Consider the following 13,897-nt stretch of genomic DNA (forward strand, 5'->3'; position numbering starts at 1 on the left):
AAACAAGTGCCATTAACACAGGTAATGAGTGGAGCCTCGTTAGACCTCGTTGGAAGAAGTTAGACCTCATTGACAACCAGAAATCTAGCTTTTTTGTAGGTGACCAAATACTTATTTCCCACTTTAATTTGGAAATAAATTCTTTAAAAATAAAAAAATGTGATTTTGTGTTATTTTTTTCCACATTCTGGCTCTCATGGTTGAGGTTTTCCCATGTTGACAATTACAAGCCTCTCTAATCTTTTCAAGTAGGAGAACTTGCACAATTGGTGGTTGACTAAATACTTATTTGCCCCACAGTAAATAACGATTTCTGGAGTTAACCCCACATACTTTAGAATTCAGATTCTACACTATGAATATCTTTAAAATGGCACCCTTTATGAAAAATATGATTGGCAATGAATAATTATAGTATATGATTATACACTCAACGGCCACTTTATTAGGTACACCATGCTAGTAACGGGTTGGACCCCCTTTTGCCTTCAGAACTGCCTCAATTCTTCGTGGCATAGATTCAACAAGGTGCTGGAAGCATTCCTCAGAGAGTTTGGTCCATATTGACATGATGGCATCACATGGTGCAGATTTGTCGGCTGCACATCCATGATGCGAATCTCCCGTTCCACCATATCCCAAAGATGCTCTATTGGATTGAGATCTGGTGACTGTGGAGGCCATTTGAGTACAGTGAACTCATTGTCATGTTCAAGAAACCAGTCTGAGATGATTCCAGCTTTATGACATGGCACATTATCCTGCTGAAAGTAGCCATCAGAAGTTGGGTACATTGTGGTCATAAAGGGATGGACATGGTCAGCAGCAATACTCAGGTAGGCTGTGGCATTACAACGATGCTCAATTGGTACCAAGGGGCCCAAAGAGTGCCAAGAAAATATTCCCCACACCATTACACCACCACCACCAGCCTGAACCATTGATACAAGGCAGGATGGATCCATGGTTTCATGTTGTTGACGCTAAATTCTGACCCTACCATCCGAATGTCGCAGCAGAAATCGAGACTCATCAGACCAGGCAACGTTTTTCCAATCTTCTATTGTCCAATTTCGATGAGCTTGTGCAAATTGTAGCCTCAGTTTCCTGTTCTTAGCTGAAAGGAGTGGCACCCGGCGTGGTCTTCTGCTGCTGTAGCCCATCTGCCTCAAAGTTCGACTTACTGTGCGTTCAGAGATGCTCTTCTGCCTACCTTGGTTGTAACGGGTGGTTATTTGAGTCACTGTTGCCTTTCTATCAGCTCGAACCAGTCTGGCCATTCCCCTCTGACCTCTGGCATCAACAAGGCATTTCACTGGATATTTTTTCTTTTTCGGACCATTCTCTGTATACCCAAGAGATGGCTGTGCGTGAAAATCCCAGTAGATCAGCAGTTTCTGAAATACTCAGACCAGCCCTTCTGGCACAAACAACCATGCCACGTTCATAGTCACTCAAATCACCTTTCTTCCCCATACTGATGCTCGGTTTGAACTGCAGGAGATTGTCTTAAACCGTTCCTATATGCCTAAATGCACTGAGTTGCCGCCATGTGATTGGCTGATTAGAAATTAAGTGTTAACGAGCAGTTGGACAGGTGTACCTAATAAATTGGCCGGTGAGTGTATATAGTAGTATACTATTATATTAATGTTAGATATTTTTTTAAGAATTGTTTTGAATCATGTTGGAAAGGTGAAGTCAGTGTTCTGTTCTTCCATTCCATTCTTTTGCACTAGTTAATGCTATCAGCATTTGACCTTATTGTTTATTTGTGATTTATTGTTGTTATTTACATGTATATTTGTACTTTAATAAAGACTTTAAGTGTTCCAAAATGTTTATGTGAATGCATAAAACTCATAAAAAATTTCATTGCTAAAATAATTTTAAAAAAGGGATTTTTTTTTTTTTTAGATTAGTGGGCTACTCGTATAAATAGTTGGCTGACTAATCGGGAGAAAATTAGTCATTTGGGACAGCCCTAATTGTACAGCGTACCGGAACATATTTCCTCCTCACCCTTTTTACCTCTAACCAATTTTCATGCCTGCTTTTTATATACAGCAATCTTCATCATTCACAGATAAACCCCCTTAGCCTGGATTAAACTGTATGATATAAATACAATCATATATTATGGTTCTGCAATTTTTTGCACCTTCAGTTCATAAATAAATTAATAACAAATAAGTACAATTAAGTTGAAGCACCTCAAATCTATAAGACAGCAATAAAAAATTGCAGAACCTAAGATTAAAAGAAAAATAGGAAATATTGTTTAAAGAATTTAAAGAAAAAAAAAAACAAGGGGGAAACTCAGGAAAACTGTCTAATAAAATACTGAATGTGATGCACTAATACAAAAACATCATGAGTCAATCAAAGTCTTCCCAAACGGAGCTATTTAAGTCACCTGGTGAAAATTCTTCTAGTTTTAATATTGCAATATGTATCGCAAAATATTGCGAACCCCCAAAAAGTCGCAATGTAAGTTTTTTCCAAAATCGTTCAGCCCTAATATAGTCATGAAATTTGTGCATGACACCCCTTGTAAACCGCTTACACTACACAGAACACAAACTGCACAACTTGCACGTAAACTAAACTAAACTATACCACACGTGACACAACAAACTGCACAAGCTACACGCTATACACCACACACTTAAACATACACAAATGCATATACAGTACAATGGTACCTCAACATACAAAATTAAACCGTTCAAGAGTTTGTATCATGACTTTTTTCGTATCTTGAGCCGCGTTTTACACGTAAAGCGCCTAATTCGTTCCAAGCACTACTTAAACGCCACATTAAATTTTATAATCTGGGTAAAACAGGTGCATAATTCAATATACCTAACCAAACTGTCAATACCTATAATGAAGTAGATAATAGAAAATAATGCAAGGTAAAAAGAAAAAAAAAATCCTTGCCTTTCCAGTGAGACGATGTCCTCTTTTACAAGAACAAAAATGGCGCAGGCTTTTCTGGCAGACTACCATTTCAGTGATTGTGTCTCCTGCGATTTCCTTTTCCTTAATCCAAAGGAGAAGGAGTCTCTTCATCTCATCATGAAACTAGCTCCTCTTGCATGAAAGCTTATCATGCTCTTCGAAGGTGTTAACTGTTTTGATGCCTTCCTTCGGTTTCAAGATGATGCCTATCTCCTGTCTCACTCTTGGTAAGACTAAAACGCGAGGAGACTTGTGCTCTAATGTGCTACTAATGTAACGAGCCCTGTATGGTCTTATAAACTCTCTTCGCGAGGAGAGTTGTGTTTTTTTGGAGAACAAGTACAGCCAGCTACAAGAAAAACAAAAGCACTATCCTGCCTGTGCAAGTTACAACACTCAAATTGAAAAGTCATCAAAAATACACCAATAGGAGAGCAGAATCATGTTACTAAAGCATGATGCGAAAGATTCTGACCAATAGGAGAGCTGGCTCACAATGCAAAGCATGATGGGAAAGAGCAGAAGAATCTTATGGCACAACTTTTATCAGCAGAAAGCAGGAAGTACATACGTATCTTTTACAGTGTGTAGTATATTTCGTGTTTTGAATAGCATCAAAAAACCCTTCGTATATCGTATACAGAAGCGTTTGTACGTCGAGATACCACTGTACAGCGACTCATACACAAACAATACACAACAAAGATATTTCCCATTTATCCATCGCATACACACGGCAAATAACACTTCACAATTCACACAAACACACAACATTGCACCATTCACTTTAATAAACACACTATATAACACATTCACATACTGTAGGTTTAAGCGTGTGTGTGTGTTTTCATCAGGGCAGTAGAGGCGGGCGTGACTCTCCTGAATGAGATGGGAGTGGACCCCGGTATTGATCACATGCTAGCCCAGGAGTGTATTGATCAGGCCAAAGCTGATGGATGCGCTGTGAGTACACAAACACACATGGTACAACAGTTTGTATTTGTGTTTATATATTTTGCAAATGCGGGACACAGGTGGAATCATACGTGTCGTACTGCGGCGGACTTCCTGCTCCCGAGTGTTCAGACAATCCTCTGCGGTACAAGTTCAGCTGGAGTCCTTCTGCCGTTCTCCTTGCCTCCATCAGACCTGCCGTCTACCTTCGCGACAATCAGGTTTGCACAAATAAACACAAACAAACCCTATATAAAGATGTTTGTGTTGTGGACCTAAATAGTTCCTGAGAAGATGACAGAACAGTAGCAAATGATGAATTGAATCAGATAATTTACTCCACAGTCATTTCTGGGAACACACAGAACATCACATTTACCCACTTTATTTGAAAACAGCACATTCTGGCCTCTAAAAAAAAAACAATGGCTGATTCACCTCAAGCACTGTATCGTAGATATGGAAGCATTCTCAATACAGCTGTAATGTTGTATGTCTGTCAGCTGGTTAGTATTCCAGAAGGCATTGGTCTGATGGATGCCGTCACGCCAATGGAATTCTTTCCTGGCTTCAACTTTGAAGGTTATCCCAACTGCGACAGCACCACGTACGCAGAACTCTATGACATAAAGGACACGCACACATTGCTCAGAGGAACGCTTCGATACAAGGTACTTTCATGCCAAGACTCGCATGTTGATGACACGCTAGCTGGCTTCTACTTTAATATTATTTAATTTCCATTTACCTTTTGTCCTAGTTCATTTGTACCTCCATACTTCAAATATAAGTTATATTTCAGTACATATTGGTTTTAATTTTTAGTTTTTACAGTCCTCTGTTAGTTCTAATTTTGTTCTAGTTTTCACAAATTTAGCAGACGTGTAATGTATATGTCAACGAATCCTTCCTTACAAGTTGGCCTGGACAGACCAGGTTTCAGAAAATGTATAAATTTGATTGTTTCTAAGCGTAATGACACAAACTACAATAGGACTAAAGGAAGAAGGCCTCTTTTTTGTGATTTTGTCCCAATGTCATTTTATTTTGTTAGTTTCTCAGTTGTTGTAGTCACCACCAGGAATGAGGTGTTTTATGGTGCAGGGTTTCTCCAGAGCCATGCGTGGGTTTGTCAAACTGGGTCTGATCAACAGCGAGCCTTGTCCCATCCTCCACAACGTATCGTCTCCTGTCAGTTGGGTAAGAAGAGCCGCACGTCGGTGAGCACCTGGTTTACTACATGATTGTGTCATTTTGTGATGCTTTTCAGAAAGCTCTTCTGTGTCACGTGATGGGTTTGCCCACTTCGACCTCCAGCGATGTGTTTGAAGCCGCTGTGTACGAACGCGTCGATCGGGATGACTGCAGCATGGATTCCCTCAGATGGTAAGCACAAATTATATTGAATGTATCAATAATATAGTGTTGACATCAAATTGTACGCTGGCTCTACTGTGGGCACTATTTGTCCTAAATGGTTAAAACGGGTTCCATTCTAAGTTAAACACTTGTACCGTAATTTTTGGACTGTAAGTTGCTACTTTTTTCCCTCATTTTGAATCCTGCGGCTTATAGTCTAGTGCGGCTTATTTGTTGATTTATTTAGGTTATTACATAACACTTTATTTGATAGCTAAATAACGTTTGGTTGGATATTCATGTTAATTGGGAGTAATTTATTTCGTTCTATAAGACAGGCTTGTTATTTGTTTATTGTGTTTCGTGAGACGGGCTTGTACGTCATGTCGTACGATATAAATGGGCAGCGGGAGCTGTTTTGGGCGAGTCAGTTGGCGTAGGCAGGAACGAGGAAATACAAGCCCAAACAATTTTACCTCTTTAACTCATTAACTTTTTGGATTGATCTCTCTCTTTACATTCTATGTTTTTGGATCTCATTTGCTCTTTTGTTTATGTTTTTGGATGTCGCTCGGTGGAGTAGTTTTTGTTGGATTAAAGAACGAACACAAAAAAGAGCTGCGTGAGACTTTTTTCTTCGCCGCTGTCCCGCGATGTACGAGGGAGACGGAAGAGGAAAGCGTCGAGTTGAAGGGCTTTTTTCGTTGTGGATCCTACAACGGACATTAAAGAATGCTGATGACAGATGTCTTTAAATGTCACCTTGAAAATTATGTCACTAACTCCATTTATGTCCTGCTCAGATTTTTTATATCTATTCAAAAGTGAGATCATTTGCCAAATGGCACAAAATGACATCTGTCATAAGCGTTCAATAATGCTCAAGGCAGTGTCATTTCATAATTATGGTAGTCCTATGGTGTCAGTGTCAAATAAAGTGTTACCAAATACTACAACTAGCAATTAATGAAACAACTGGAACATTCACTAAAGAAATAATTAGTACATAGCATTCATTTGGATTCCTATTTACATCTGTAGTGCTGAAATATATGTTAGGAGGCATGTTGGACAACAACAGTGTTGACAGCAGGTGGAACAGTGATGGACAAATAAAGCTTTTTGAAGCAATGCACCTTTGCAGTAATTGGTTCAAAGTATCATGATGGTTCATTTGGTCTTATGACAGTCTTACAATTCCGCTGTCAAATAAAGTGTTACTGGTTTAATTCTTTTGGTGTAAATATCCCATAATACAGTGAGCACAACCGTTTTTATGTCGAATTTGGTGGGTGGCGGCTTATAGTGAGGTGCGACTTATAGTCCGAAAATTACAGCATGTTCAGTGTTTTTTTTAAAGGGTCATATACCTTACCAATTTTGGAAGTCATTTCAGGTCATTCTGGATTTCTGAAAAGGTTTGCCATAATTTGTCATGCATCATATGCACGCTCAGAATCACCCTTCCAAAGTGATACTATTTTGAAGGGTTCACCAAAAAATAGAATTGATGAATATTTTACAAATAGTGAAACAGCCAAAGAATCAAAAATCTGGAAGAAGGACTGAGTGTTCCTGTGTATGGCTTCATTTTAGGTTTGGCATGCTAAGTGACGATCCAATTCCTCACACCGACAGCATTCTAACTGCACTCAGCAAACATCTTGAAGCCAAACTCTCTTTCGGTAAGAACAACAACAACAACAACAACAACAAAAACCCTCTTCTTATTGTCTAGTTGCTCTCAATTGTCCAGAATAGCATTCACTTTCATTCCAAGTTCAACCCTTCAGTTCTAAATCAGTCAGTGTTTGTTCTAGATTCATTATTTCTGTGAAACTCCTGAGCGAGAACTAGATCCACTAGTTGAATTGAAATGTGTTGTAGTTTTGTTCTGATTAAGCCATAGTTTTTCAGGTTTAAAGTGTTCACAGTTTCAATTGAATTGCTACCTAGTTAGAAACCAGCTCAGTCCAGGTTCAGTTTGAGTTCATATCTTGTTTGGGTGTTAATTAAATATCTTTTACATTTTGAGTATAATGGTCATGAAAGTGTATGTTTGAACAAGTTGTGGTAGTAAGAATCATAATGGTTAATAATTCATTAAAATTCAAAAGTCTGTCTTTGCACGTGTCCCTATTCAGGCAGTGGTGAGCGCGACATGATTGTGCTGTGTAGCGACTTCGGCCTCCGTCACCCGACAGGCGAACTGGAAAACAAACGTGTCAGTTTGGTGGTGTACGGCGAAGATGGACGATTCTCCGCCATGGCCAAGACTGTCGGATATCCCGTCGCCATTGCCGCACGCATGCTCCTCGATGGTCAGTTAAACATCTCATTGTCCCACATTTCCTTGTTCCAACTTCAAAACATTCACTTACCATTTATTTTACTTTTCCCAAATCCTTGTTTCAGTGTTCCAAAGTGAATGCAGATATTTTTGATGTTTCCACATTTATCGACATTCCCGAAATTTCAACAAAAGCATTTTCATTCTGATATGTATTTAATTCGTTAACCTCTTTAAGTGTCATTTATTCATCTTGTGTACTGTTTATCCTTACGAGGGTTGCGGGGCTGCAGAAGCCTGTCCTTGCTAACTATGGGCAGGAAGCAAGGTACAACCTGTACTGGCATATTGAGACAAATAACCTTTCATGCACACACCCATACCCTGACACAATTAAACTTCACTGAAGTAAGAGTAGCGTTACTTCCAAATAATATTAATCAAGTAAAAGTAGTCATTCAAAAAAAATTTATGTAAGTACAAGTAAAAAAGTATTTGGTGAAAAGAATACTCAAGTAATGAATAACATTGTGAGTAACTGCTTACGATGTTAGATTTTTTTTTTTTTTTTTTAAACAATGGTATTTTTTTTTCTCAGCACAGTTATCTATATGAACTGTTATTGTTATAATTTGAAGAAGAATCAGACTATAACCTACTACATAACCACATTAAGACAAAGAAATAAAAAAAAAAACAATTCTGAATTCCAGCGAGAGAAAAAAATTATAGAAATGAATTATCAATTGTCCAAAGAGCATGAGTGCTTTCTAGTGGAGAAAACATATTTCCTATTATGAAACTAAAATGATCATATCGCCGGTTTTCCATAGTCAATCATTACCAAATCAAAACAACAAGAGAGGTTAAAATCCGCGCTTTCGAGTTCATGTTGACGGCAGCGCTTTATGTCAAATACTTATTTTTTTACGGTGCTTTAAAGATGCCACGTGATTGAACAGGCCGGTGTGATCATAGAATGGAGAGCTTGAATCTGCTTGGTATAATGGAGTCATGTCATTACTGTTGCGATGTCTCATTGGTGAAACTGGTAGCGCCACTGTCGCTGGCGGCAAAAAAAAAAAAAAAAAAAAAAAAAAGTAAAACCTTTTATGTAGAATAAGGAGGAAAACTGTGCGACTAATGTAGCCTAAAGTAGCAGATTAAGAGTGTTTCTTCTTCTCAAATGTACTCAAGTAAAAGTAAAAAAGTATGGCTTGGTAAAACTATTTTTAGAAGTTTTTCTCAAGTAAATGTAACGCATTACCACCCACCTCCGCACACGAAGGCCAGAGCCTGGTATGGAACCCTTGGTCTCAGAACAGTGAGGCGGACATGCTAATCATTCATCCACCGTGCTGCATCTTTAAGTGTGACATTTGTTCAATTCAATTATAGTGGAACCCTTTTTTCTTGATTAATCCGTCCCAGTGATCCCTCAAAATGTAACTAAAATCAGATTTTACAAAATCTAAAAAAAGCAAATGCCAAAAATGGAAAAAAATATGCATCAGGACTAACTATAACTTCACATACATAAGCAGTTTTCAATAAATACTGTATAATAAATGACCATGAATTACTGAACATTTAACATCACATGTACTTTATTATAGACTCTGATGCTTCTACCCTCCTTCATCAAATGACCGGGTTATTGTATCCTTTAAAAAAATGTTGGAATAGTTATGCAAACAGTTAACATTTATGCTTTATTATTTTACACACATACAGTGTATCACAAAAGTGACTACACATCTCGCATTTCTGCAGATATTTAAGTATATCTTTTCATGGGACAACACTGACAAAATGACACTTTGACACAATGAAAAGTAGTCTGTGTGCCCGTCTCATCAGACTATAGGACAAGGTTCCAGTAATCCATGTGCTTTGTTGACATGTCTTCAGCAAACTGTTTGCGGGCTTTCTTGTGTACCGTCAGAAGAGGCTTACTCCTGGGGTGACAGCCATGCACACCAATTTGATGTAGAGTGCGGCGTATGGTCTGAGCACTAACAGGCTGACCCCCCACCTCTTCAATCTCTGCAGCAATGCTGACAGCACTCCTGTAACGAGTCACATGACATTTTTCAGGGCAAAATGACAAGCAGTACAAAAATTGGACATTTAGGCATGTACGTTTTTTCACAGGGGTGTACTCACTTTTGTTGCCAGGGATTTAGATATTAATGGCTATATTTTGACTTATTCCGAGGGGGGAAAAAAATTAACTCTATTATATAAGCTGCACACAGACTACTTTTCATTGTGTCAAAGTGTCATTTTGTCAGTGTTGTCCCATGAAAAAATATAGTTAAATATCTGCACAAATGCGAGGGGTGTACTCACTTTTGTGATGCACTGTATCTATTAGGGGTGTGCTGTCTTAGCCTTAACCATTTTAAAGGCAGTACTTATTTCTCAACCTGTCCATACAACACTCAACTGATTTTAAGATACTCTTTTTTCACAAGAAGGTGCAAAAACATTAGCTTTTTCAAAGGCAGTACCTATTTCTCTCAACAATACAATAAATTTTACACTGATGGAATGAATTCCACATTTTCTTTAAACAAAGAAAGTGTCTCTAGAAATAAGACCATAACCAATATACTTCGTTTTCACAGATTTCTGTACTATTTTACATGTTTTTAGTATTACCGCTGTACTTAATCCTGGCTTTAAACGTTCTGCATCTGGGTTAAGTTATGTCGCTAATTAGCATAGCGCTCGGGGCTAACGAGTAACATCTCAAAAACAACAACAATGAAGGCTAAACAGTACGAGAGGGTTCGTATACTCACCTCTGATAGACGGACATGGGACTTAGCGAAACACTAGGGCCTTTTTTCCCAATTAACACGACTTGAACCTACTGAAACTAACCGAAAGACAAGGCGGAACGAACTATCTCTCTTCCCCTCTCACTCTAAAAAAATAACTTGCGCCTTCTTGCACTCTATGTTAATTTGCTTTGCTTTGAGAGTGTCTAAGCATGTAGCTGGCCTAGAGTTGTTTTGAGACTCTCAACCAAAGAGGACTTCATTCATCTCCTGTGGGTATTCTCTTGCTAGATGCTAGGTGTAAATAATTCAAGCATTTCCTGAATAATCCTGACAATAATTCAACAGACTGTAAGGTGTATTCTACACTGCAAGCTTACAGTGGGGAGAACAAGTATTTGATACACTGCCAATGGGTATCATCAGTGGGTATCAGTGTATCAAATACTGTATATTAACAAACCAAGCCCGTTCGGTCTACTCTGTAAATTGGGCAAACTGTCGACTTACAAGCATTTACTTCCCCATTGTGAACGACGATCAACAATCATTTACTTTTAAATGAAAATCCACTGAAAATACTGTAGTTGAGGGCCTATTGATCTGAGCACAACTAATGAAAACCAGAATAAAGTTCAAAAGGAAAATAATGAAAAAAATCACACAAAAACTGACATTGTACTATAGTTTTACAATATTTTATATTCCTAATAAACTCCTAAGCTTTTGCACACGTTTTACACAAATTCTTTTTGTCTGTTTTAGGTGAGATATGTACCAAAGGTGTCTTGCTACCCATGAGTAAGGAGATCTATGTGCCCGCACTGAAGCGTCTTAAGGACGAAGGCCTGAACATCACCACCACCAGCACCCTGGTTAAATCTTCATTGTGATGTCATCAGTTTATTATTGTTTTTAGTGCTCGAGCATTAGGTAGTTCTGAGGCCCTCGAGATTTAAATTTCATTGCTGTTTATTATGCTTCTGAACAATCAATTGCCTCTTTAGGGAGCTCAGCGAGACCCCATTTTTATGCATCCTGGTGACAAGGAATTCATTTTTCACCACTTAAAGTCACCTAAAGCAACCTATGCAGAGTTGACATCAGTTTCACCCATTGACATGAAGTTGAATGGATACTGCGAAAGGTCTTAAGGTCCTATATAGGAAACTGTTGAGGAAGTGGGCCATTTTGGTTAAAAGTACACATTTCATTGTCTGTCCCATTAGGTGATATGGTTGGGGGGGGACTATCCCCGCAACCTGTTTTACCCAACATGAAATTAGTTGGGTTGGGTTAACATTTCTTCTATAGCAGGACACTCCATAAAGTCTCAAGAACCTTTGCTGACAACTGAGCAGAAGTCATCCATTTTGGTATGAAACAGCCAATTTAGGGGGGAAAAAAATTACACCCTGACACCCAATATCTGTAGACCAACAGGAAATTGAGTGGGCATATGTAAAACAACAGGACACACTAAAAAGTCTCAGGGATTTAAAAAAAAAACAAACAGTCAGCCGTTTTGGCGGTGGAAAGTTTGACCAATAAAAATCACAATTATCCTCTGCCACCAGTTTCAGTTTGAAATGAAGATGGATGAGCATGTTTATCGACGCGTTGTCTCAGGGACCCATGTCCAAATTGAACATAAAAATCATATCCAAAGTCTTTGATTTTACAATTTCCCATGAGGGAATCTGTCCAAATAAAACCAAATTTAGAAAGAGCTTTTTCATTTGGGGGGAAAAAAATGGGCGTGAGGGTATGTGCATTGTTATTGTCATCATGATGAATGTTTTTATGAATGTCATGCTACTCTTGAGGATGTTACTTAAAAGCATCTTTTAGAGAAAACATTACAAACCATCATGTTGCCTGGAATATACCGATATATAAGAATAAAGTACTGTATATATTTCTATGCTGCATTTCTACGTCAAGGGGGGGGGGGGGGGGGGACAATCTTTATGAAGAGGTCAAAAGGCTGCTTTATGAGTTAAAAGTATAAAATATGACTAATGTTACAAGAACATTAACTGGAGACATCAACAAGAATGTATGTGGGAAACAACAGATTTTTTTCTTTTGGCTCTCTATTTTGTTATTTATTTTGACTGTTTTGCTCGTTAGTTGCACTTATTTTGACACATGCCCCCTTTTCTGGTTTCTTCCTGCGCACATGTAAAGGTTTAAACTTTGTTATTAAAACCCTGCAGACAATTGTGGATTTGCAGATTACCCGCAAACTCATCTTCACAAACTCCACAGGTCAAAGGTTAGGCTTTGCAGTCACCTTGAAGATTTAGGATGGAGAAGCTCATTTGAATATTTTTTATTGAAATTCAAACATTTGCTTTGTCTGAGCTTATTGAAGTAGTGCTGTTAGATACGTCACTTCTGCCTTTGAATTACTAAGCACCGCCATGAAACACAAACATGATTTAGATTGAGAAATCAGGAATTTGTCATGACAATGTCAGCGCATCCCACAAGACAGTGTTTTCTTGGGGGTATTTGTTGCAAAAATGACCACTAAACGACATAACAGATTATTTTTCAAATATATATATATTTAATTGTTTTTCTATTTACAGGGAAAATGCACATTGTTTTTTATTTTTTTTGTAAATCTATTGTTCTCAACTTTAATCAAAGTGTAAATACTTTCAATGGAAAAAAGTAATAATGGGATTTCTCTAGAGCACATTTTGCCTAAACTAGATTTTAGACAAAGTACCATTTCCAAAACTGATTTTTTTCCCATTAATCTGTTATATGGTATAGCAAATTTTTCTGTGATGGCAGAGTGGTTGGCACGTCTGCCTCATAGTCCTGAGATCAAAGGTTCAATTCAGTGCTCCGGCCTTGCTGTGTGGAGTTTGCAAGTTCTCCCCATGCCTGTGTGGGATTTCTCTGGGTACTCTTGTTTGCCCCCACATTCCAAAAACATGCATGGTGGTAGGCTGATCGAACACTCTAAATTGTTGTTATGACTGTGTGCGTGAATGGTTGTTCGTCTCGTTGTGCCCTGCGATTGGCTGGCACCGATTCAGGGTGTACTCCGCTTACAGCATCCATCCATCCATCCATCCATCCCTCCCTAGAGGTCAGCAGCGTTCCTGAGGCAACGAGAACTGTAGAGATCCTCCATGAAGGGCAGAGAGCAACCAATGATTTTTCCAGTAGTGTTCATCAACTTCTGGAGTGCTTTCTTGTCTCCAGCTGTTCAGCTTGAAAACCATGTGCACATGCAGTAAGTTAAGATACTTTCTGGAGCAATGATGAAAGGACACAAGCAGTTATGTGTGAGGTGGACGTGCTCCAGTATTCTGATAAGAAAATGTCTTTTGTACTTTTTTGAAAATGGTGAATGTGTGTCTGCCCCAGGTTATTGGTTTCTTTGAGTTTAGGGCCAGGTTGTTTCCTATGCACCATGATGACAGCTGCTCCACCTCATCCCTATATGTATGCCCTCTCGTTCCCTCCTGTGGGTGTTCAGGGTAAAGAGTTAGAGGGCTGAGCACTGGGGCTGAAGAGATAT

At 38.6% G+C, this 13,897-nt stretch overlaps 1 pseudogene; it reads left to right on the forward strand.

Annotated features, from left to right (window-relative positions):
- LOC130916356 (alpha-aminoadipic semialdehyde synthase, mitochondrial-like) overlaps positions 1 to 12,149 on the forward strand; it is a 32,437-nt pseudogene extending 20,288 nt beyond the window's left edge.
- Positions 12,150 to 13,897: the final 1,748 nt, after the last annotated feature.

Source organism: Corythoichthys intestinalis, chromosome 5 (genome assembly GCF_030265065.1).
Source record: "Corythoichthys intestinalis isolate RoL2023-P3 chromosome 5, ASM3026506v1, whole genome shotgun sequence".
NCBI classification, from domain to species: domain Eukaryota; kingdom Metazoa; phylum Chordata; class Actinopteri; order Syngnathiformes; family Syngnathidae; genus Corythoichthys; species Corythoichthys intestinalis.